The sequence below is a fragment of the Microtus ochrogaster genome, chromosome 8 (assembly GCF_000317375.1).
Source record: "Microtus ochrogaster isolate Prairie Vole_2 chromosome 8, MicOch1.0, whole genome shotgun sequence".
Taxonomy (NCBI): domain Eukaryota; kingdom Metazoa; phylum Chordata; class Mammalia; order Rodentia; family Cricetidae; genus Microtus; species Microtus ochrogaster.
This window is the reverse complement of record NC_022015.1, coordinates 62,546,759-62,568,614: the sequence shown is the minus strand read 5'-3', so window position 1 is coordinate 62,568,614 and position 21,856 is coordinate 62,546,759. Positions and strand designations below refer to the sequence as shown.

The window sequence follows — 21,856 nt, the reverse complement described above, 5'->3', positions numbered from 1 at the left end:
CTGGAGCATCTGCACACAGCTTCCCCAGGGTTCCAGACATCCTGGAGCATCTGCACACGGCTTCCCCAGGGTTCCAGACATCCTGGAGCATCTGCGCACTGCTTCCCCAGGGTTCTCCAGCCACAGGCCTCTGCACTGTTCAGTGTGCTCCAGTGAGCAGTTGCACAGATGTTTGATTTTGCAGTAGATGAACTCTTCAGTGCAGAAGAACAAAAGGCTGTTGAATGAATGTGACTACAGGGTGGCAGGTTGGGGTACTGAGAATGAACACAGGGTTACCCATGTGCCCTTTCATGACACTTTCTATTAACATACCGAACACTTCTCAAGAGGTCCTTATGTCAACGGAGTGAGAGCTTAAAATGTAACGATTGCCTGGTCCTGTTATTATCTCTCCATCCCTGCCTTCCGCCCCTGTAGGTGACATCTCTCTCATGCTAATGTAATGTTTATTCTGACTGTAGTTACTGGACTACCTGGACCATAGTAACATGATGGAGGAGGGAAATGCTGGCAATGGCAGATAATTAGGTCCTAAATGGGTCAGAATTTCTGGGAAGGATCTCCCTGGCATCTCTCTCTCTCTCTGTCTCTATTTTTATTTTCTGATTCAACAGGCCAAGATATGTTTACTTGCATCAAAACTGGAGACACTTCATCAAGTAAAATTCTTCTAAGACAGTAACAGATAACCCTCTGAAAATGCCTACGCTTCACTCAGCTGACATTGCTTTAGAACAAGCTTATGGTTCCCAAGACTTAGTGGTATCTCTCCTATTTCTCACCCCTCAATCTGCATCCCAAATACTGATCTTTCCATCTCTGCAGTTAACATGTCTTTGTCCTATGGGATGCAGTGTTTTTCCATGGCTACCATTTAATCTGAGTTGCAGCTGTGTTCCTCATTCCACCGGGGCATCCATCCAACTGTGATTTCTCACTCAATATCATCTAAGGAAAAATATACCTTTCCTACAAAGACTTCCTTTTCCAAATAAATTTATTTTCTGTTAACTTAGTCATTATGACTTCTTAAGCTCTGACTATGAAATAGAAGGTGTTGACACAATGGAGAACAGGAACACAGACCTGTAGGAGCTTTCTGGACTTACAGTATCCTGGTGACAAGGGCTTTGGCAGAAAGGTAAAAATGTTGATCAATTGGCTAATAAAAGATCATGGAACGTACTTCAAAATCAACATAAATAATCAATAAGAGGTTATCATTTTTTTAAGCAAAAATATTTCAGAAGTGATGATATGTCCCTGGTGCATCCCGAAACATAGCATTGGTTTGTCTGATTATTGGAGAGTGAACTTTGATAATTTAGACTATGTCAGTTTTTCCTCTATACGGAAACCATTTTCTGAAATGCAATTAAAAAAGTATTTTGTAAGCAGTTATGTTAGGAGTATGCAAATATTCTGTTACCAGCTAACTTGAGCAACTAAAGATGATTTTTTTTTTTTTCTGAAACAGTCATTGAAACGTTTGAAAAGGGTTGTTGTGAATTAGGTCGGTCTGCTAAATAACCAGGCCAGCTCAAGAATAACAATTCTATTTTAATGGTTATAAGGGGAAACTCACGCTACAAGAGTGGGAGGTCTGACTCCCTATCTTCCCGGCCGGCGCAGCTCAGAGAGAGTGTGCACCTGGGTCCTCCCAGCTTTTCTTTCTGGGCCCCAGGTAGCCACACCTTAACTAGATGTGATTGGTTGACAGCTTAAACTTATAAATTAGACACACAAAAGACTTAAAATAACTAATGGAAAATTATAGAATTTTTCTAACAATATGTAAAAGATTTAATGAGGACATAAAGTTGGTTGGGTAGCGTAAGGAGGGTGCACCTGGGAGGAGTTGGGGGGTATTAAATATGACCAAAATACATTATAAAATTCTCAAACAAAATACAGTATAAAATTCTCAAACAACTAATAAAAAAATTAAAGAGCGATTCACAAATCTCTCAAAATGTTGTATTTTACTCACTTTTTTTTCCTCCTTGGTCACAGGTAACTGAAACCAAAGAACTCAAGGACATGCATGAAAAGGGACAACTGAGTATCTATGGTAGGTTCTGCAAAGGTCATTCTGACCCAGTTGCCTCTTTACTAGCCTTCATTCACATACTTGTTCCACACACATCAACATATTCAATTATAGAGAGGCGTCATGCAAAGTCAATGCAAATACCCTCCACAAGCAGTCAACAACAGCTCTTCTTCAAGCAGCTGTGGTGGTTTGAAAGAAAATGGCCTCCAAAGGGAATGACATTAACGGGAGCCGTGGCCTAGTTGCGATAAGTGTGGTCTTGCTGAAGGAAGTGTGTGTGAGTCACTGTGGAGGCGGGCTTTGAGGTCTCACATAGGCTCAAACCATGCCCGGTGAGTCAGTCTACTTCCTGCTGCCTTCTGACCAAGATGTAGCCAGCACTATGTCTGCCTGCATGCTGCCATGTTGAACCATGGTAACAGTGGACTAAATCTCTGAAACTATAAGCTACCACCTCCCTTAAATGTTTTCTTTTATGAGAGTGGTCGTGGTGTCTCTTCACAGCAATAGAAACCCTAACTAAGACACTAACAGACTAGTTTATACTCTTGATTATATAGGATTGAATATACATCAAATAGGCCAGAATCAATAGGCTTGTTACAAAAAAAAAAAAAAATAAAACAAAATAAACAACAACAACAAAAAGCCGGCAATTATTTTCAAATTAAATATTTTAAATATTTGTATTAGCTCTGAAAATTGCATAATCATTTCTTAAAATCCTCCCGTAGCCATCTTCTGCACTTTTACCTCCCTACCCACCCAACTAAATCACAAACCTGCCTTTTGTGTCACCTTCTCACTGCTCTTGGGGGCGGGCCTGCCCTGGAGTGTAGTTGGCTGACCGGGGGTCACATCACTAAAGAAAGCTGACTCTCCATTTGCCAGCAGCTGCCACATGCTTATAGATGTTCAGGTAGTGCCTGCCATTGCCCCTCCATGCAGGGACTTTTGTCTGGCTTTACCTTGTGTTGAAATGAAGTATTTTTAAAGTATCTAAATAGCATCTCTGAAAGTCAACGAGTGATATGTTAGCAAAGTAAAATAATATTTGCATCACTTGCAGCTCCTATAATATCCATGATCACTACATCAGATGAAAATTTGCAGAGCAGTAGTAAGAGGACAGACATGAATAAAAATGAGCAAATGGCAAGAACAAGTTTTTAGGCAAACGTAAACAGTTACGTATAACATGAAAAGGTATTTATGCTCACTAGTAATTTTAAAAAATACTGAATTTCAGCACAGGGCTATAGGTCAGTAACTGCCCATTCTTTAACCACAATGCTCCCAGGTACAGGTTTTGGATCTTTGGCACCACCAAAACAAACTTTGAATTTAAACTAGGTCATTTCATTTACTGGACGGATAAAAATCACCTAACTGATCAGACCCAATACTGATCATTCTGAAAAACATATGTTCCTGTTGACAAAAAAGGTCTAATTTGAAAATTGTTCTTTAGATTCCTTGACTAAATAAGCAGACACACACACACACACACACACACACACACACACACACACACCTCAGCATGTTTTAAAACTATTAAAATATTGAAATAAAAGAAGTCATCAAAAGAGAAACATTTAAAAGAATCTGACAGATGAAGCTGTTAAAGATTTAAATGCTTGCAGCTGGACCATGACTGTCCATGTTAGAGCCTTCTGTGAAAAGAGCAAGTGATTAAAAGCACCACGCTTGTCGTGTGAGTACATGAACTTGTATGAGCACTGGGAGTTAAAACACCTGGTACAGATCTGAAATTTCCTTAAATGTTCCCTCAATGATGACCTCACCAGGGACTTTCAATGCTTTTCTTGTATCATTTGCTACAGTTGAAAATGGACTGTACGTTGTTAGAACATGGAAGTTCTATTTCTTTCAACACTTTGATAGTTTACTAATTGGAAAGGCAAACTTCCTCACAAGTTGAGAACCACTATTCTAAGACAACATAAAACACTATATGGGTCCCTGTTGACCTGTTTCTTCCAGCATCCTGAATGTGACCTATCCACTGGGCTGTGATGAGGGCATATTCAGCAAGTGATTCCAATGAGTACATCTACCTGATTCCAAGCTAATTTTACGTTTATTTACATACTTGAGTTCTGCATCGATTCAGTGAGCAGTTTCCCTGAACCACAGAAACACCCACACATGCAGGGCCCTTTCCAGGCCTTTCCAATCCCATTTTATCTCCTGGCTCTGCTCTTTTAATGTTAGAGAGAGAAAATGGACAGTTTAGAACAAAGCTTTTGGGGAACAAAACAGATAGAAACAAGAACTAGAGCTGATCCATTATTAGAATGGAACATGGCCCTGTGGACAAGGAAGAGTTCTTTGGGTTTCATTTTAGCCACAGAAATGCTCAGCACTAATGTTAAGGGATACAGCCTTAGAGGTAGGACACAACAGAAAAAAATGAAATCAAGGGGTCAGCAGATAAGGGCAATTCAACCACAATCCCATTACTAAATGTAGTTTTCTTTTTCTTTTAATTAGAGGTGCATGGTTGATTACTATTTAGCCATTTGAGCTTGAAATAGTGTTCTAAAAGAGATCTGTACCAAGGGTTCTTTTTGAGTATAAGCAAATGGAAAACAGGAAGTCAGCACAAAAGAGCCAGAAAGGGTTAAAATGAGTCATCCTGAACTCCTGTTTCCAAATTAACCCAATGAATCACCAAGTCAACTCATCAGTGACTGATCTATGATGGCTACTTAAAGTTACCTCTCATAGGAACCTTTGCCAAATCTCTTGGCTCAACTGAGATGCCATTAAAGCATTAGTTATGGCAAAAAAAAAAAAAAAACCAAAGCACCAAATCTGTCATCTGTAGTCAAGCTAAAACTCAAGAAGTTGAAGAGTTTCTTTAGGGTAGAATGAAATTTTGGTTAAATAAAGAAACATCCAAATCAAAGAATGCAGATGTTACTTGAAGTGCCTTCAAGAAAATAATGCATAGTTTATGGAAAACCTTTACCCAAGACCAAGAGAAGCTCTCTCATGCTGAGTGATACACAATATTGGAACTGGAGGTGTATAGCTCAATGATCAAATTTTTGCTTAATACATATATCCGTGAGTTAAGTCCCAGCACTAAAATAGAGACAAACTGAAAACTAGGTCCCAGTTATAGACTTCGCAAAGTTACTTACAGAAAAAAAACCTCAAAAGGCTTTAATATAGCACTGTGAAAACCCACATACATCAGTGATGGCAGACTAGATCCACCTGGAAAAGACCTGAAGGAACTGACTATAGTGATATGCATTGGTATGGATCCTGGTTTATTAATACAAATTTAAGGTCAATTTTGTTATTCTGTGTCTGTGTGTGTATTTCTGCTCTTGATTAAGATATTGTGATTGTGCAGCTCATTTAAAAATGTAATGTGTAATTAAGAAATATAATTAAATAGGTAAGAATCATCTGTAATAGTCAAGCTTGTAGTCATGTTAGGTTTTCTAGAAACAGAGAGATATATTTCAGTGAGATAGATATTCTTCAAATCTTTCAGAGACCTACAGAATATGGCATTTAAAATGTTTTAAGAATTTAGGACTTTTCCTGACAGAGACACTTCTGTTCCTGGCAGCACCAATTACTTCAAGAGGAAGATGGGCATCAAAGAGCCTTCTTATAGAGTTGGTTAGCCATTTGGGCAACAAACTGCTCTTGCCTGGACTGCTTGATGAACTGGATATGCAGGCCCCGCAGAGAAATGACTGCTGAACTTGCTTAAAGGTGAGATGATCCTTCAGGGTTCCTGTTTCATGAAAGAGTCTGCTAGACATTCTTCAAGACACAGAAGAATGTGGGTGAAAACTGCCAATATAGATGGAACTGTCTTTGAAATTTTTTGCTTCATAGAAAAGTCTGCAAAATACTATGGGCCTGTAGGCTGAAGATGGGTGCCCCAACAATACAGATAAACTTTGGGTGATTGTCCAGGCAGCGAGATGTCTGTCAATTTGAGAGTTTTTGAAGTTGCTTACGATGCACTTCCTGTTTACTTAGGTAATATTATATCCTTCTGGAGTCTTTGATGGGTTTGAAGATAAAAGATAAAGTACATATAAATATTGCAAATGTAATTCTTGCTTGATACTTGTTTTGTTGTATGTAATTTTACTATATTAAAGTTAAAGCAGTTCGCTACAACACCACATTGTGTGCCAATTTGTTGGAAGAGGGCTCATTGTTCATTCCGGCCACCCAGAACTGAAATAATCACACAGAAACTATATTATTCAAATCACTGCTTGGCCCACTAGCTCTAGCTTCTTATTGGCTAACTCTTACATATTAATTTAACCCATCTCCATTAATCTGCGCATCACCACAAGGTCATGGCCTAACAGCAACATTTCAGCATGTCTATCTGGAAACGGCTCCATGGCTTCTTTTTGACTCCACCTCCTTTCTCCCAGCATTCCATTTCGTTTTCCCCACCTAGCTCTGCTCCCCTATAGCTTTGCTATAGTCCCAAAGCAGTTCCTTTATTAACCAATAAAATTTACAGCAAACAGAGGGGAATCCTACGTCAACTGACAACTTCCACTCTTCACCACCTTGGGGGGGTCTCCCCAGCAATAATTACAATCTGGACTTCGAGAACTAGGTGCAGTTATTTAAGTAAGCCAAGGAACAGCTATAATTTACTTTGCCGCGCTCTCTACAACCTTCTGAACAAAATAAATAAATAAATACAGAAATAAATAAATACAGAAATAACAATTATTACTGCATTGTGATTGGAGAGTGGAAGCTGCATGAAACCCTGGGCCATGGGGAGAGGTAGAGAGCACAGAGGTCCTCGGAATACTGATAGCCAATACTAGACCCCAAACCTGCTGCAGTTTTTCAAATGGCATATCCTCCTTATCTCAAGCGCAGTCATTGTCACGTATGTCAACGGCACTGGGCAAAGAACTCAAATGCAACTCATTCTTGAGGCAAATGTAAAAAGACAAGTTAGATGGCTCAGTTGGTAAAAGTTCTTGCCACTGCATCTACCAACTTAACTTTGATTTCAAGACCTACAATGATGGAGGAAGGTCATTGGTTAAAAAAATAAAGAAACTGCTTGGCCCTCATAGGTTAGAACATAGGTGGGTGGAGTACACAGAACAGAATGCTGGGAGGAAGAGGAAGTGAGCTCAGAGGACATGCTCCCCTCTCCCGGGCAGACTTGATAGCTCTCCTCTCTGGGGCAGATGCGGGGAGTTGCTCTCCAGGGCAGGCACGATGAAGCTCCGACCCAGGATGAATGTAGGCTAGAATCTTCCTGGTAAGCGCACCTTGGGGTGCTACACACATTATTGGAAATGGGCTAGTCCAGGTGCGAGAGTTAGCCGAGAAGAGGCTAGATATAAATGGCCAAGCAGTGTTTAAGTGAATACACTTTGTGTGTTGTTATTTCTGGTGTAAAGCTAGCCGTGCAGGAGCCGGGCAGGACGAAAAGCAGGCCCGCAGCTCCTACAACACTACAAGGTGGAAGAAGAGAACCAAAAACAATTTTGCATTATTGTTAAAAGATACAATATTAATATATAGGTCAGTTCTGGTAGCTTTCTAACTTCCATCCTGAGACTAGATCCCAAAAGACAGAATTGCTAATGACTGGAGATGGAAAGTCAGAACTACAGCAAAAAGAAGATAAACTTCTAACTGTTGGGAATGTTATGTTAAGGTGTGTTACGTTTGTTTATGTTGTATTTGTTTAACTCTGTGAAGCTGTGCTACTTTATCAGTCTAGAACACCTTATGATCTAATATAGATCTGAATGGTCACTAGCGAGGTGGGAGAAAGGGTAAACAAAGCTGGCAGGCAGACAGAATATATAGAAGGAGAATTCTGGGTGGCTTGGAGGAGTAACCAGATTACGAGGAGGAGATCAGGGGCGAGCCATCCAGCTACAGAGTAAGAGTAAGAATTACAGAAGTAAGAGAACGGGTAAAGCCCAGAGACAAAAGGTAAATGGGATAATATAAGAAAGCTGGCAAGAGACAAGCCAAGCTAAGGCTGGACATTTGTAACTAAGAACAAGCCTCTGTGAGACTTATTTGGGAGCTGGGTGGCAGACCCCATAAAAGAGCAAAACCGTCACACTACTAGTACACCTAACATTCCAAAAGAGTTCCTCAGACAAATCACAGAACTCACCTGTGTTTGGATTAAGGGACTGCTTTTCATAAATAAGGGTTAGGAAGGAACCACCGATCTGAATTTAATGTCTCTAGGACAAGTGCTTCAATAGACAAAATTAACACTGACTTAATTTAAAAATTAGAAAGAGAATCAAACGAGCTATGGTTTAAAGACTAAGCAGCTTTGCCAAATGTTAAACTTAACTCTCTACTTGGCTAAAGAGGCAGGAGGACTGTACTCTCTAGCCAGTGAATTTGCTTAGAAATGCAAATAATTTCTGACAAAAGCCACACCCAGATGTAGTTCTATCCAGATTATTCCTGAATGGAACTCTGTGCTGTCAGCTCAGGACTTCTGAATATGTCCTCAGCACAGTCCAGTGGACAGTTCCTGTGTTCAGGAAGCTGGGAGAAGCGGGTCAATAGGTACCAATATTGTGTTTTATGTTGTTTTAGAATAGTGGCTCTCAACTTGTGAGTCATGACTCCTCTGGTGTCAAAGGACTTTTTCACAGGGGTTGCATATCAGATATTTACATTGCCATTCATAATAGTGGCAAAATTGCAGTTATGGAGTAGCAATGAAATAATTTTATGGTTGGGGGTCAACATAACTCAAGGAACTTTATTAAAGGGTAGCAGCATTAAGAAGGTTGAAAACCACTATTTTATTGGTCTTTCCATTGACGAAAGTGATCTTCTTCATTGAATATTTTGACTGTGTTTTGATTTGATGATTTGTTTGGTGATTCATATAAAATTATGTCCAAAAAGAGAATCAAAATCACAAGAGTCAACGTAGGTTAGGTTGGGAGGACAAAGACATTCTAGAACCAGTTACTCACTTGAACAGCTGAAACCCATCAGCCCTAAGGGATGGAAAACTGACTTTGGTATTTTTAACAGTGACCATGAGTCATTTCTCATAGTTTCCTCAGAAATACCTTATAAATTGTGAAGGAGGTTAGGGAAAAAATTACTAGATTAAAAAGAAACACACAGAGACACCCACTGGGTTGATTAAAATGTTAACTGGCAAGACTTGAGAGAGGGCTCAGTGTATGAAGCTGCTTGTACCGTGCCTGAGTTGGACTCCCAGGATACGAATGGTTGAAAAAGATACCCAACTGCCCAGATTATCCTCCGACCTCCGTGTAGTAGTGTGCATGTGCACACACTATAAATAAACAAGTGAAAATAATGTCTCTAGCTTGAAAACACAATGGCCAGGGGGACTCAGGGGCGTCGGCATTACTTCTCATAATTTTGAGTAAAAATTAGCAGCCTAGATGTCCACCAATACATAAATGTCTAAAGTGTAGTGAACCTATAGTTTTATTTTCATCCAGCTGTAAAGAAACATGAAATTATAACATTAAAAAAAAATGGGTCACTATGTTAAGTGAAATCAGCCAGCCAGACTCAAGTCTACATTTCAGTTTACACACACACACACAGAGAGAGAGAGAGAGAGAGAGAGAGAGAGAGAGAGAGAGAGAGAGAGAGAGGATATGAAAGTGGAAAGGGAACCTGAGAGGGAGAAGTCTATGTAAAGGGAAGGTGGGGAAGGAACACAAGAATAGAAAGGGAAGTTTGAGGGAGAATGGAGGGATAACAGAACAAATTAGGAAGGGCAGTGTGGGGAGCTAATAAGAACAGTATAATGACATACAGATATGAATGTATTTCTTTGTATGTTAAAAATTAATTTGAGGATAATCAAACTTTCTTTCTTTTTTATTTTCTTTTTTTTTCTTTTTTTCTATTTTTGAGACAGGGTTTCGCTGTATAGTCCTGGAACTAGCTCTGTTGACCATGCTGGCCTCGAACTCACAGAGATCTGCCTTGCCTCTGCAAAGGCGTGCCCCACCACCGTAAAAATATTCCTGAGAAGAACCTTTAAAGTAAGGGTCTCAACCAACGAAAAGTGTTAACTATTTTTAACAGTTCTTTAACGTTTCATCCACCCCTTCAGCGACCACCCTGGAGACACCATTCAGACAGAGCGCATTCTGCTCTGAGCACACCCACAGAACATGGGACCCCTCACCGTTCCCTCCAAATCACTACCCCTTGCAAATGGGTAAAGGACTGAGAATGATGTATATTTTACTCAAACAAGAAAATAAAATGCTTCTTAAAATTCCCAAGAAATAACTAATGCATACACTACAGCTGAGGGGTACTCAACAGTGGATCCCCATGAACTAAATACTCTGCTATATGGGCAGATGGAACAGATAACTTACATCCAGTTAAGTTTCCTGGACTCCAGTAGCTGCCCCTGTCTTTAAGTAAAGAGGCTCTAACAGGGCGGTTCTCAACCTGTGGGTCCCGACCGTTGGGGTCCAGCGACCCAGGGGTAGCCAAGACCATCAAAAAACCCCCAGATATTTGAAAAACAATTTGTAACAGGAGCAAAATTACAGCCATAAAGTAACAACGAAAATAATTTTATAGTTGGGGGTCACCACAACATGAGGAATTGTATTAAAGGGGCGCAGCGTTCGGAAGGTGGAGAACCACTGCTCTAACGGGATCAGCGTACTACTACTCAGACATTAACGTGTTTAAAACGGTCTAAAAAACATGTCTAACAGAGTGCTTACAGAACACATTTGTCAAGTTCAATTTAGCATCCACCAGGAACACACACAAAAAATGCCCATTCGTAACACTACTTAAAAATTGAAACCGGAAGTCAAACATTCAAGTGTTAATTTGTCTGTTCTTGCAGTCCGTGTTGACCTTGACGGAAGCTCAAATTAACCTCATTTCTGGAAACACTTAAAACTCATGACTTTGTTTAATTTACAGCGGCTAGCTGGACGTCTGGTAAGCAGCGTGCTTACTAACTACTAAACACTCATTCGGAGAAGGCAGATCAGCACCTCCCCCTCACACTAACCCAGAGTGGTTGGGGTTTTTTTTGTTGTTGTTTGTTTTTTTTTGTCAGTCCTCTAAATCCGATTCTGTCTCTTGAATTGCTGCTTCATTGTGAAATTTTAAACTTCAGTTATTCACTTATTCACAGTACTTCGGGCTCTAGACTCCTGGCAGGTTGGGTTGTTGTGGGGAGTTCTGGAGAATTATGTTTTCATGGCATTGTACATTTTTTTGTTCATTTCCCTTGAGGCTTTTAGCGAACACTCAAGTTATTCCAATCAGAGAATATGTCTAAAGAGGCTAAGTGGCATCAATGCAACATTTAGAAAGCCCTCTCCTCACCCACCCTCCCGTATGAAGGTGTTTTACTAGTTCTCGCCCCTCCCTCCTTGACATCCCGCGCAGCCAACGTGAAGCCCCACGCAAAACGAGCGAGGTGGGCTCTCAATATTCTGACATCATCAGCAAGGATGCATCCTAAGTCTGAACCAGAAAAGGACGCGCATCCGGGTCCAGGTCACCGCCCAGAGGCCAGGAACCACCGTCCCCTCCTTCCCCAGCAAGAAGAAAGTAACCCTAGGGCAGGAGAGGGGCGCATGGGGAGCCGGGCCGCAGGGTGACGGGAAGCCAGCAGTCATCTCCACGCACCTCCGGGACCAACGAGTACACGTGCGCGGCCACTCACCAGTAGTCGTGCGTGTCGGGTGTTCGCGTGGGACGGCGACTGTGGCGGCTGCCCCTGCGAGGGCCGCGTGGCTCGGGCATCCGTGTGGCCACTGCAGCCGGGGCGGCGGTGGCTGCTCCGCAAGGCACGGGTGCTTGTGGCACCAGGCTGGGTGGCGCCCGCGAGCTGGTCCGGGCCGTGCCTCCTCTTGGTTCTCTGCTCGTGGTCTGACGAGCTCTGCTGCCTTCCGTGGCTTGGGCTCGCTCTTGGGGGCGAGACAGCCCCAATGCCTTTGCAAATCCACGAACGGCCGTGACCTCCGAAACTGTGGCGGCTTTCTCTGCGGAAGCAACGTGGGGAAAGAAATCGTCGCTGCTACGGTCCCGGCCTCCCCTACCCCGGCCCCTGGGTGCCGCCTCCGCCTCTGCCTCCGCCCCCTCCTCCGTAGACACAGCCTCCCACATGCTTCAGAAAAACCTCCGGGGTGGCTGATCCCTGCGGCTCTCTTAGGGCCAGAGTGAAACGGTTGCCTGTGCTTTATCCCCTAGATAACCTGCACGCTCGCTGCCCAAGGTTGGAAGGTCCAGCGAACCACCAGCGACTCTTAGAAGCAGGGGACTAACTGGGCGATTTCAAAACTGCAGAGCACACAAGCCATGATGATGCAGCCGGATTTGCCGGTGGAATGGCTCCGGATATAGGGTTACAACTTATGTAGAAATCCCATTTTGAGATTTGTCTGTGACTAAGCGCTCCCGCCACGAAGCACTCTCTGTCTCTCCCCGCCTTCTTGAGATAGTAAAATACTATATTTTTATTACTATAGTTATTACTATAGTTAATCATCATATGCAGCGTCTTTAATAAGGCCATCCACCTGTGCCAGACACACGCTACACGCATTCTGATATATTTGCTACAGCCCCGTGAATAAAAATTGCATCTTATACTATTTCCTCGAATAAGACATAAAGTTAAATTATTTATCTACGATTTTTTTTTCTCAGCTGCAAAGTAGTAGAAGATGCATTTTAAATTTGAGAGTGTGGAAGGAGGAGGAGGGAATGAAGGAGTCCGGTGAAGCCACTGTGATTTGGCATCTGTGCTGGCTAGTTTTATGGCAACTTGGCACAAGCTAGAGTTATCTGAGAAGAGAGAAACTGAATTGAGGAAATGCCTCCTTAAGACGGGGCTGCAGGCAGGCCTATAGGGCATTTTCATAGTGATCCATGTGCAAAGGCCCAGCCGACTGCAGGTGGAGCCATCTTCGGGCAGATGGCTTTAAATTCTACAAGAAAGCTTACCTAGCAAGCCATGAGAAGCATGGCCTTAAGCAGCGTGACCCCCGATTGCTGCTGTGTTTGAGTTGCTGCTATGACTTCCTTCGGGACTGTGCAGTGGCAGCGAAATAAACCCTTTCCTCCCCAAGTTGATTTGGTCATGGGGCATTATCACAGAGATGGAAACCCTAAGACTTCATCAAAAACTACTTCATTGAGGGAGCAGAACCTACCAACTCGCCTACATATTAGGAACTGCCTGCTACCGATGAGACTGGGGATCTTTTTCTTCAATTTAGCTGGGAGGAAAGACCACAGGCAGGGCAAGGCACACTGGCTTTCTTGGTTGCTTTTCCTTTGGAAACCAAATTTGCAACCCTGACTCTGTTACCTTCTGAACTGTTTGGCTCACTCTTGCCACCTTCTAAGGGGGCACCACCCTACTGTGGGTATATATAAAAGCAGCTTCAACCCTCAGAGGCAGTCTCAGCCTTGGTTTTGAGAGACAATGGCGTTGGTTTTTGTTGTTTTGCTTTGTTCCAAATATCAAAACCAGAAAATTCCCTAGATTTCACATTTTAAATTCTATTGTTTAGTTTGCCGTGGGAAGAATTAAACCAGGAGCGTCAAGAGGACTAAGGATGAGTTCTATCTAGCCTTGAACAATAGCTCCAGCACCCCAAAATTCAGATTTGTAGAGTTTTTCAAAAAAAGTTTTAAGATGGTCCACCAGCTGTAGCTGAGTAGCGTGCGGCTTCTTCACGTTCTTCAGCTTTCCACAGCGCGGAGGCCATCCGTCCTGCGGATGTACGCACCTCAATGGCATTTGAAGACTTGGTAGATATGTGTGTAATATTCTGGAAGGAATATTCTTCTCTACTACACGATATGCATCCTGGTGATAATAATGCGAAAACAATCACATTCTGTAACTCTACCTATGTATTTATAACAGTGACTGGTCATGTGACTGACTTACCACCTAGTCACGTGCAGACGCAGAGTAGGGGGGCGCATGCCTGTAGTTCCACATAATCAGAGTCTGAGGTGGGAGGACTCACTTGACTTGAGAGCTCTGGGTCAGCGTAGCCAGCAGGGGGAAAAAAAAAACCTGTCTCAAAGCAAAAACAGCATTTGGGACAAGGTGGTTCAGAGGGTAAAGATGTTTGCTGTCGGGCTGGAGAGATGGCTCAGTGGTTAAGAGCATTGCCTGCTCTTCCAAAGGTCCTGAGTTCAGTTCCCGGCAACCATATGGTGGCTTACGACCATCTGTAATGAGATCTGTGCCCTCTTCTGACCTGCTGACATACACACAGACAGAATATTGTATCCATAATAAATAAATTAAAAAAAAAAACGATGTTTGCTGTCGTGTTTACAGACCTGAGTTTGGCCCCTCCTACATGGTAGAAGGAGGACCAGCTCTTAGAAACTGTCTTCTCATGTCCACGGGCATATGTGTGTGCTCGCACGTGTGCACGCATGCACACAAAATAAATGAGTAAATAAATGTTAAATTAATTTTTTTTTGGTAAAAATCAAAATGAGCCAATATGCTCTGTCCTCATATTCTCTTTTTGGCAGGCAGGACTCTGTTATCTGACTTAAATTCAACTAGTCAGAGGCTCCTAGCTGGCTGTGGATCTAGATTTTGTTATTTAAAAACTTTAGAAAAAGTTCTATTATCTGCGAAGGGGCGCCCCAGGGTGACAGTGATACCGTTCTATAGAGGCTGTTGCCAGTGCTAAGTGGGCTATTGGAGTAGTAAAACCTATTCTGATTTCAAACAGCCAGCTTCCATGCCTGTCTGATATGCAGCTTGATGACTTTCCTATACCTTTCCAGTTAAGTTAGGTGGAAATAGTTTGACTTTGCCACAACCATTTGGAGGCGACTTAAGCTCTTTATGAAGAGGTAGTACAAGAGTCTGGAAATTTTATCTTAGATTTCAAATTTTAATCCATATTATAGTTTTTTATTTCATTTTTAAAGACCCAGTTTCAAGATTAGCCAAAAATCTGCAAATCTAAGGGGAAATTGGAGAGAGAGATCAAAAGAGAGAGAGAGACAGAGAGACAGAGAGAGACAGAGAGGAACCTATAACCCCAGCTATTCAGGAAATTGGGAGTGGAGGGTCTCTAGCTGAAGGCTAGGCTGGGCTGCAAAGTTTAAAGCCAGGGGACCAAATTCGTGAGATCCTTTCTCCAAATAAATGATAAAAAGTGGTAAAGCAGTGGTTTAATATGCACGAGGCCCTAGATTCAGCCTCTAGTGGCACATTACATTTTAAAAAATAAAAATGTAATAAATCATGTCGGCAGAGTTGCTTGTTTATAGATAACCATTTCTGTATTGCTGGCTAGGGCACAATTAAAGGAGCTCCCTCATCTGGGGTGCCATTCTTATACGATTGATGGGAAATGAATTTTTCTGTATGTTAACAAAAAGTCGAAAATGCGCATGCTCCTCTCCCCTGTAATGCCATTTCTGAGAAGGGATGTATCCAGGCGGAGTCTGACGTGAGGAGTGAGAGTTTCCCACTGAGCTATTTACCACCAACTGTGGGAATCACAAGGTTTATGGTGCTCTTTAAGGACGTTGGAACTGATGCTGAGGCTATGTTAATCAAACGGGGTCACAGAATTGCTATCCATGTATAAAAATAATTCCTTGAGAGCTGGGCAGCGGTGTCACACGCTTTTAATCCCAGCACTTGGGAGGCAGAGGCAGGTGGATCTCTGTGAGTTCACGTACAACCTGGTCTACAGAGTGAGTGCCAGGACAGACAGGTATGTTACACAGAGAAATCCTGTATGAGAAACAAAAAAACAAACAAATAGCAACAACTAAAAACACAGAAAAACAAAAAACAAAAAAAAAATTAAAACCTCCTAGATATTAGTTAGGGCAGTTATTGTCTCCTTTATATCAAATCATATTTTCAATTTTTCTATAAAGCTCATGATTTTCTTTTATTTAGGAAGGAGAATTTAATAGTTAAGAAGTAAATTAGATTGGTAGCCAGATGCTGGTGAGACTATTCTTGTCACAGTCCCTGATTTTTATAAGAGGTGCATCACAAATATATGGGAAAGGAACAAAAGAAATGAAGGGAAGGAGAAAGGAAGGGAGAAGGAAAGAAACAAACATTGTATCCCAAAGAGCCGTGAATTAGGGATGCGACTCCTTGTCCTTTGCTTAGTTGCTGGCACTCATAGAAACAGGGCAGTGCACTCCAAATTGCTTCATTGAGCAACACCACACTCCAGTATTTCCCAACTGATGACAAATGAGTCCCTCTGGATGCGCAACGCAACCAGATGCAGATTTTTCCTGCCCCACAACATCAGAGATGATCTGTCCTGAGATGTGGAACAGCCCCAGCATGCTGGTTCTCAAAGCCAAATGATCTCTTCCAGCCTCCGGTTATAACCCAGAGATCTGCACGCTAGTTGAGAAACCGGGATGCCAAGAACTTGAAGTGGTCACTAAGTTCCCTGTTTGTTGGGATCTTGTCTCTGGGAACTGGCAGTACGAAGTATGCTGGGCTAAATTTGCCTTAGTCGGGATGCTAAACTGTTTGTGTCCTACTTCACCAGTTTGAGGTATGTACAGAAAGTGGTGGTCTCTTGGCTCAGCCCTACGCAGTGGCTCCAGACTGGCTGGAGTCCTTGTACTTGATTGTAGATTTAGAATTTCCTGGCTCTGGCTTGTGTTTAATGTCAAATTTCAGGAAAAGGGCAAGCGCCAAAACACCCAACTGACTCTACTTGAAGGCTTGAGAATACTTTGTACTTGGAAGTAAGGAGAACCTTCTAGAAAGCACTCATTCCTATAGTTCTGCTTTTGCAGTCATTTAGACCAGGCCTCCGGAGTTCATGAAAACGTTTCGGTCAACAAACTCAAAAGGGTTTTCATGAAAACACAAAGGCATTAATTGACAGCTTCTCTCTCATTCTCTCACGAGTTTGCAATAGAGAGCTCCGGATCTGTATGTGTGCTGTTGACCCAACTTGAATGCAGATACGGATAGAAAAATCGGGTCATCTCTGAAGCTGGGCAGCAAAGAGATAGGAAACAGAGTTGGGTGTATAGCTTGTTGCTAGTATACTCATTTAGGTCATGTAAGGTCTTGGGTTTGTCTCCACCCTGGCATTGCCAAGAAAAATAAAAACCTAAAGAAATTCGGAGATTAAAAACTTTGAGAGTCACTGGTATGTGCTAAAAAGAATATTTTCCATTTTCAGTTATAGCTAAGGTTGGTTAGCCTGAGCCTCTTAACACAGGAAGAAGCATTCAGATCGGAAACCGTGGGCATACTCGACATTTTCCACATGTAAGCTTTATCTGGGTGTTCCCCGCCCCCCCCCCCCACTTTAAACTCAGATGGTTTTATATTCCTTTGTGCTAGGATTAGGGACCTGTGCCATCACACCCAGTTTTATGTGTTTGTGTAACCTAGAGAAGCACTCTACCAAATGAACTATATCCCTAGGCCCTGCCACTTTTCTCAGATCGCCTTAGCCTGAACTTGCCCTTGAGTGGCCAGAGAGGGACAGACAGGTATTTGCTAAGGTGCAGTGCTTGATGTCTTCTACTCCATTCCGACTCCTTCAGGATCACACCTATTACCTGGGCTCTGCCTGCTAACACTGGGCAGGTACTCTCCCAAATCTATACCAAGAAGTTAATTTCTCAAGACTGCTGATGCTTCTCCTGTGTTCATCCCAAACACATCATCATTTTACTTTGTTATTTTGATTTTATTCTTTCCATGTCCAATACTGACAACATTTGCAGTCAAGGTTCAAGTCCTCCCTGGCATCCCCACAAAGAGTCCTAGATGCTTTATAGATGGGATTTCAGTTAATCCTCGTAATGGTTATATTTACTGAAGAAACTGAAACTTGGAGGTCAGCCATTTAGTCAATACACCTGAGTCAATTCTTTGTTTTTCTGTAACACACAGAGCAAGAGGGTTTTTAGGACTGGTATCCCCAGAGCTGGTGCCTGACTTAGGGTTAATTTTAGGGACTATCAGTCCTCTTGCATCTCAGGGGTCCTTTCCAATAGTCTAGCCCCAGGACCCTAGTAATCATATAAAAGCCATTATGCAAACATGCAACAACCAACCCTAAAACAATCTTGCCTTTCATCCCAAAGGACCCAAAATGTTGTTAGTGTTTGGAGAGGCAAAGTGCCAGAGAGTGTGCTGTGATTGGGAATGGACTGTTTCAGAGCAGGGTTTGGGCCTTTTTCTTTGACACTGTGTATCTCCTTGAAGCTAGAAATTTAAGGGCTTTATGGTATTTCTATTAGAAATCTCTAGGCTAGGACTGAAGATATAAGCAGGTCATCCAAGGTTGAGTTCTCTGAAGCCCCTTTCTGAGCTCTTGAAAATAGATGAGGACTATTTCTGAACTGCCCAGGGCAACAGAGTCTGTGTGTGCTGTTTCTAGTAATGGCACCAGGAGGCTCACCTCCAAAAGGAAGCAGGGATTGAGAGTCAGGGTGAGGCGGCATTGAGGGAAAAAAAAGGCATCTCTAAGGCTCAGAACTGAAAACCACTGGGTACCTCCTAGAATTTGACTTAAGAGAAATGAGGACAAAGTAGGAGGATGTGGGTGGGTCTTGGGAATAGGAGGAGGATAAGAGAAGATCCAGGGATGAGTATGACCAGAACATATTATAGACATGCTTGAAGTTGTCAAAAATAAATTAAAAAGTAGTGAGAATGTTATTATCTTTTTGTTTGTGTGTCGATTCAATAAAACAATTCTTTTAATGTGTGAGTTAAGTAACAGAAAATAATGCATGACCTTTAATAATATCATTAAGTTTGTTTGGACAGTATCTTTGTGTGTACATGTATGAGTAAGCATGTATGTGTTTGTATCTATGTGTGTGTCAATGCAAAAGTGCAGCTCTCACCTCAGAGGAGATATGAGGTAGTTTATGCTGGAGACAAATATGAGTTCCATGGGCTGGAAACACAAAGCCAGGTTCCCCCAAACTTCAGGGGCCAATGTGTGAGCAGTCTGAAGTCTTTATACCAGAACAAAGAATGTCACAGGTTAAGACACTTTCCAAATACACTGGTGGAAGCATCATGTGGTGGCTAAAGTAGGTGGAGAAATCCGTTACAGGCCTCAGCTGCTCCCTGACGCTGCATTAGCCTTTTGTCAGGTGAGAGTGTCTGCTATTACATTCCAGAAATACGTTACCTGTTAGTCTCAGGAACACTAGGTCGGAGAAAAGGGTAGGCATGGCTACCACAGGGGCTGAAGATAACCCAAGAAAAATGGTTTTAGCTTCTGGACCTGCAACTCTTCACAGTCTGGGCCTTGCAGAAGGTTCAAAAGCTCAATGTAAGGTGGGGGGGTCTTTCCAAGAACTCCCATTTCTCTGTGTGTGTGTGTGTGTCTTGTGTGTGTGTGTGGTATATGTGTGTGCGTGTGGTATATGTGTGTATGTGCATATATGTGTGTATGTATATGTGCATATGTATGCTTGTGTGGTATATATGTGTGTACGTACATGTGTATATATGTCTGTGTTGTACTGTGGTATGCACATGTATATGTGTCTATATATGTTTGTGTGGTATATATATGTGTGTGTATACATGTGTAGGTATATTTGTGTTGTGTGTGTATGTATGTGTGGTATATATGTGTGTATATACATGTATATATATTTGTGTTGTGTGTATGGTATGCATATGTATGTGTGTGTGTGCAGTGTGGTGTGTTTCGTGTATGTGTGTGCATATAGACTGAGGTAGAAGAGTGTTAGCCCTCACCTTCCAATTTGTATGAAGCCGGGTCTGTTGATCTCTGCTGCACACTCTAAGCTAGCTGGCCTGGGAGCTTTCTGTAATTCTCTCGTCTCCAGGTCCAATCTTTCCATAGGTATGCTTGCATTAAACCGCACCAGGCTTTAACCCAGTTTCTGGGGATCTAAACTTGGGTACTTTCACTTGCATGGAAAGCTCTTTATCTCTGGAGTCATCTCTCCATCCCTTGGCCCTGCACTTCGAGGACAATTGTCATCTTGACCCAGCAGGGCTAGTCTGTTTCCTAGTAGAAACGCCCACCTGTTTTCTCAAGGACTCGGATAGTGCTCAGTGCTCGGCACATTAACAGCTTGTTGGTCTTTAAACTGCGGGCCTACCGTCACTACTAGTGAGCACAGAGAAATCAAACTTTGCATTTTAGTTTAGCCAAATATTCTCTAGCTGCCACAGTCTCATACAAACCTAAGAAATCCCATTAACTCCAAAACTACTTCTTAGGAAGGAGTTATACGCTGCCAGTATTAAAATGAAAAATAGACTGTCTAACTGCTCCATAAAACTTCTTTATTAAATGGCTCACTTTTCTCACTATTTGAGGAGAGAGAAGCTTCAGGGTTACTTGCATTTGAAGTTTGGGTTGGTTTTTGTCTTTAAGACAGGATCTCGTTTGGGGCTGGAGAGCTGGCTCAGTAGTGAAGAGCACTGACTGCCCTTGAAGAAGACCCAGATTTAATTCCTAGCACCCACACGCTGGTTCATAACCCATCTGTAATTCCAGTTCAGGAAATTTGATACCCTCTTTGACCTTATTGGGAACCATGCATGTAGGTGATATATAGACATTCATGTTGGCAAAACACTTACACACAATAAAGCCAGTTCCAGGACAGGCTCCAAAGTTACACAGAGAAACCCTGTCTTGAAAAAACCCAAAAGTAAGTAAATAAATAAATAAATAAATAATAAAAGAACAGCTCCCCTATATCCTAGGCTGGATTTGGACTCTTTGTAGCTTAGGATGAAGATCTTTAACTTCTGATTTTCCTTTATCCACCTCTAAAATGTTAGGATATTAAGCATGAACCACCATCTAGCTTATGTGTTACTTCCCATCCAACCCAAGGCCTTGTGTGTACTGAACAAGCATTTTATCAACCGAGCTGTGCTCCCGGCACAGGTATTTGAAAAAGAAAACCTTATATGCTACATAGTGGGACAATCGATGATGCATCAATGAAGAGCTAGATGTGTCAGCACGGTTCTATATTCCCAGCACTTTTAGGCTGAAGCAGGAAGGTTGAGTTCAAGGCCAGATACCTGAACTTTATATCTAGAATTTGTTGCTTCCATTCGCTAAAAGCATATGTAAGTGAAATACACTTTTTTAATATAAACCAGGAAATCGAGTGATCAGGAAATGGCACATGGATATAAACAATGAATTATTTATAATTAAAAGATTTTCTTTATTGCTCACTTAAAGTAATGGATATTGAGGCTGAAGAGGTGGTTCGTTGGTTAAGAGCCCTTGCTACTCTCGCAGAAGACCAAAGTTCATTTTCTAGCATCCACCTTAGGTAGGTCAAACCATCTGTAGCTCCAGGGGATTTACCACCTTCTTCTGTCCTCCACAGGCCCTGTGTTCACCTGCACATTTTCTTACACGGACACATACACATAAAATAAATCTTTAATAAACAAACAAACAAGTACTACCCACTTGGCTAAAATAAGATCTCACAAGGAGCGTGTTTTATGAAGAAGAGTACCATAACTGACAGCATGTGGATATCCTGCTTCCATTCATTTTTAAAAAGGTTATTTTATTTTGTGGTTTGTTCACGCATATGTTTGTGTAGCACATGTGCACTTGGTACTCACAGAGGCTAGAGAGGGCGTCAGACCTGCTGAAACTGGAGTTACAGGTGGCCATGAGTCACCATATAGGTTCTGGGTATTGGACCCAGGGTCTCTACAAAAGCAACAAACGCTCTAAACCACTGAGTCTT

The 21,856-nt window shown here is 42.1% G+C and overlaps 1 protein-coding gene across 3 annotated transcripts in view; it reads right to left on the bottom strand.

The window, feature by feature from the left end:
• Positions 1-12,370, bottom strand: part of Stambpl1 (STAM binding protein like 1) — a 46,322-nt gene extending 33,952 nt beyond the window's left edge. The window contains exons 1-2 of one of the 3 annotated variants that reach the window (XM_026781694.1): positions 12,325-12,370; positions 11,793-12,111 (exon numbers count right to left, since the gene is read on the bottom strand). The gene's annotated coding sequence lies outside the window, so the exon portion shown is untranslated. Of the gene's footprint in view, positions 1-1,588; positions 1,638-11,792; positions 12,181-12,324 lie in introns of those variants that run through there. The other 2 variants (XM_005352159.3, XM_026781695.1) reach the window with 2 other exon arrangements.
• Between the last annotated feature and the right edge of the window lie 9,486 nt (positions 12,371-21,856).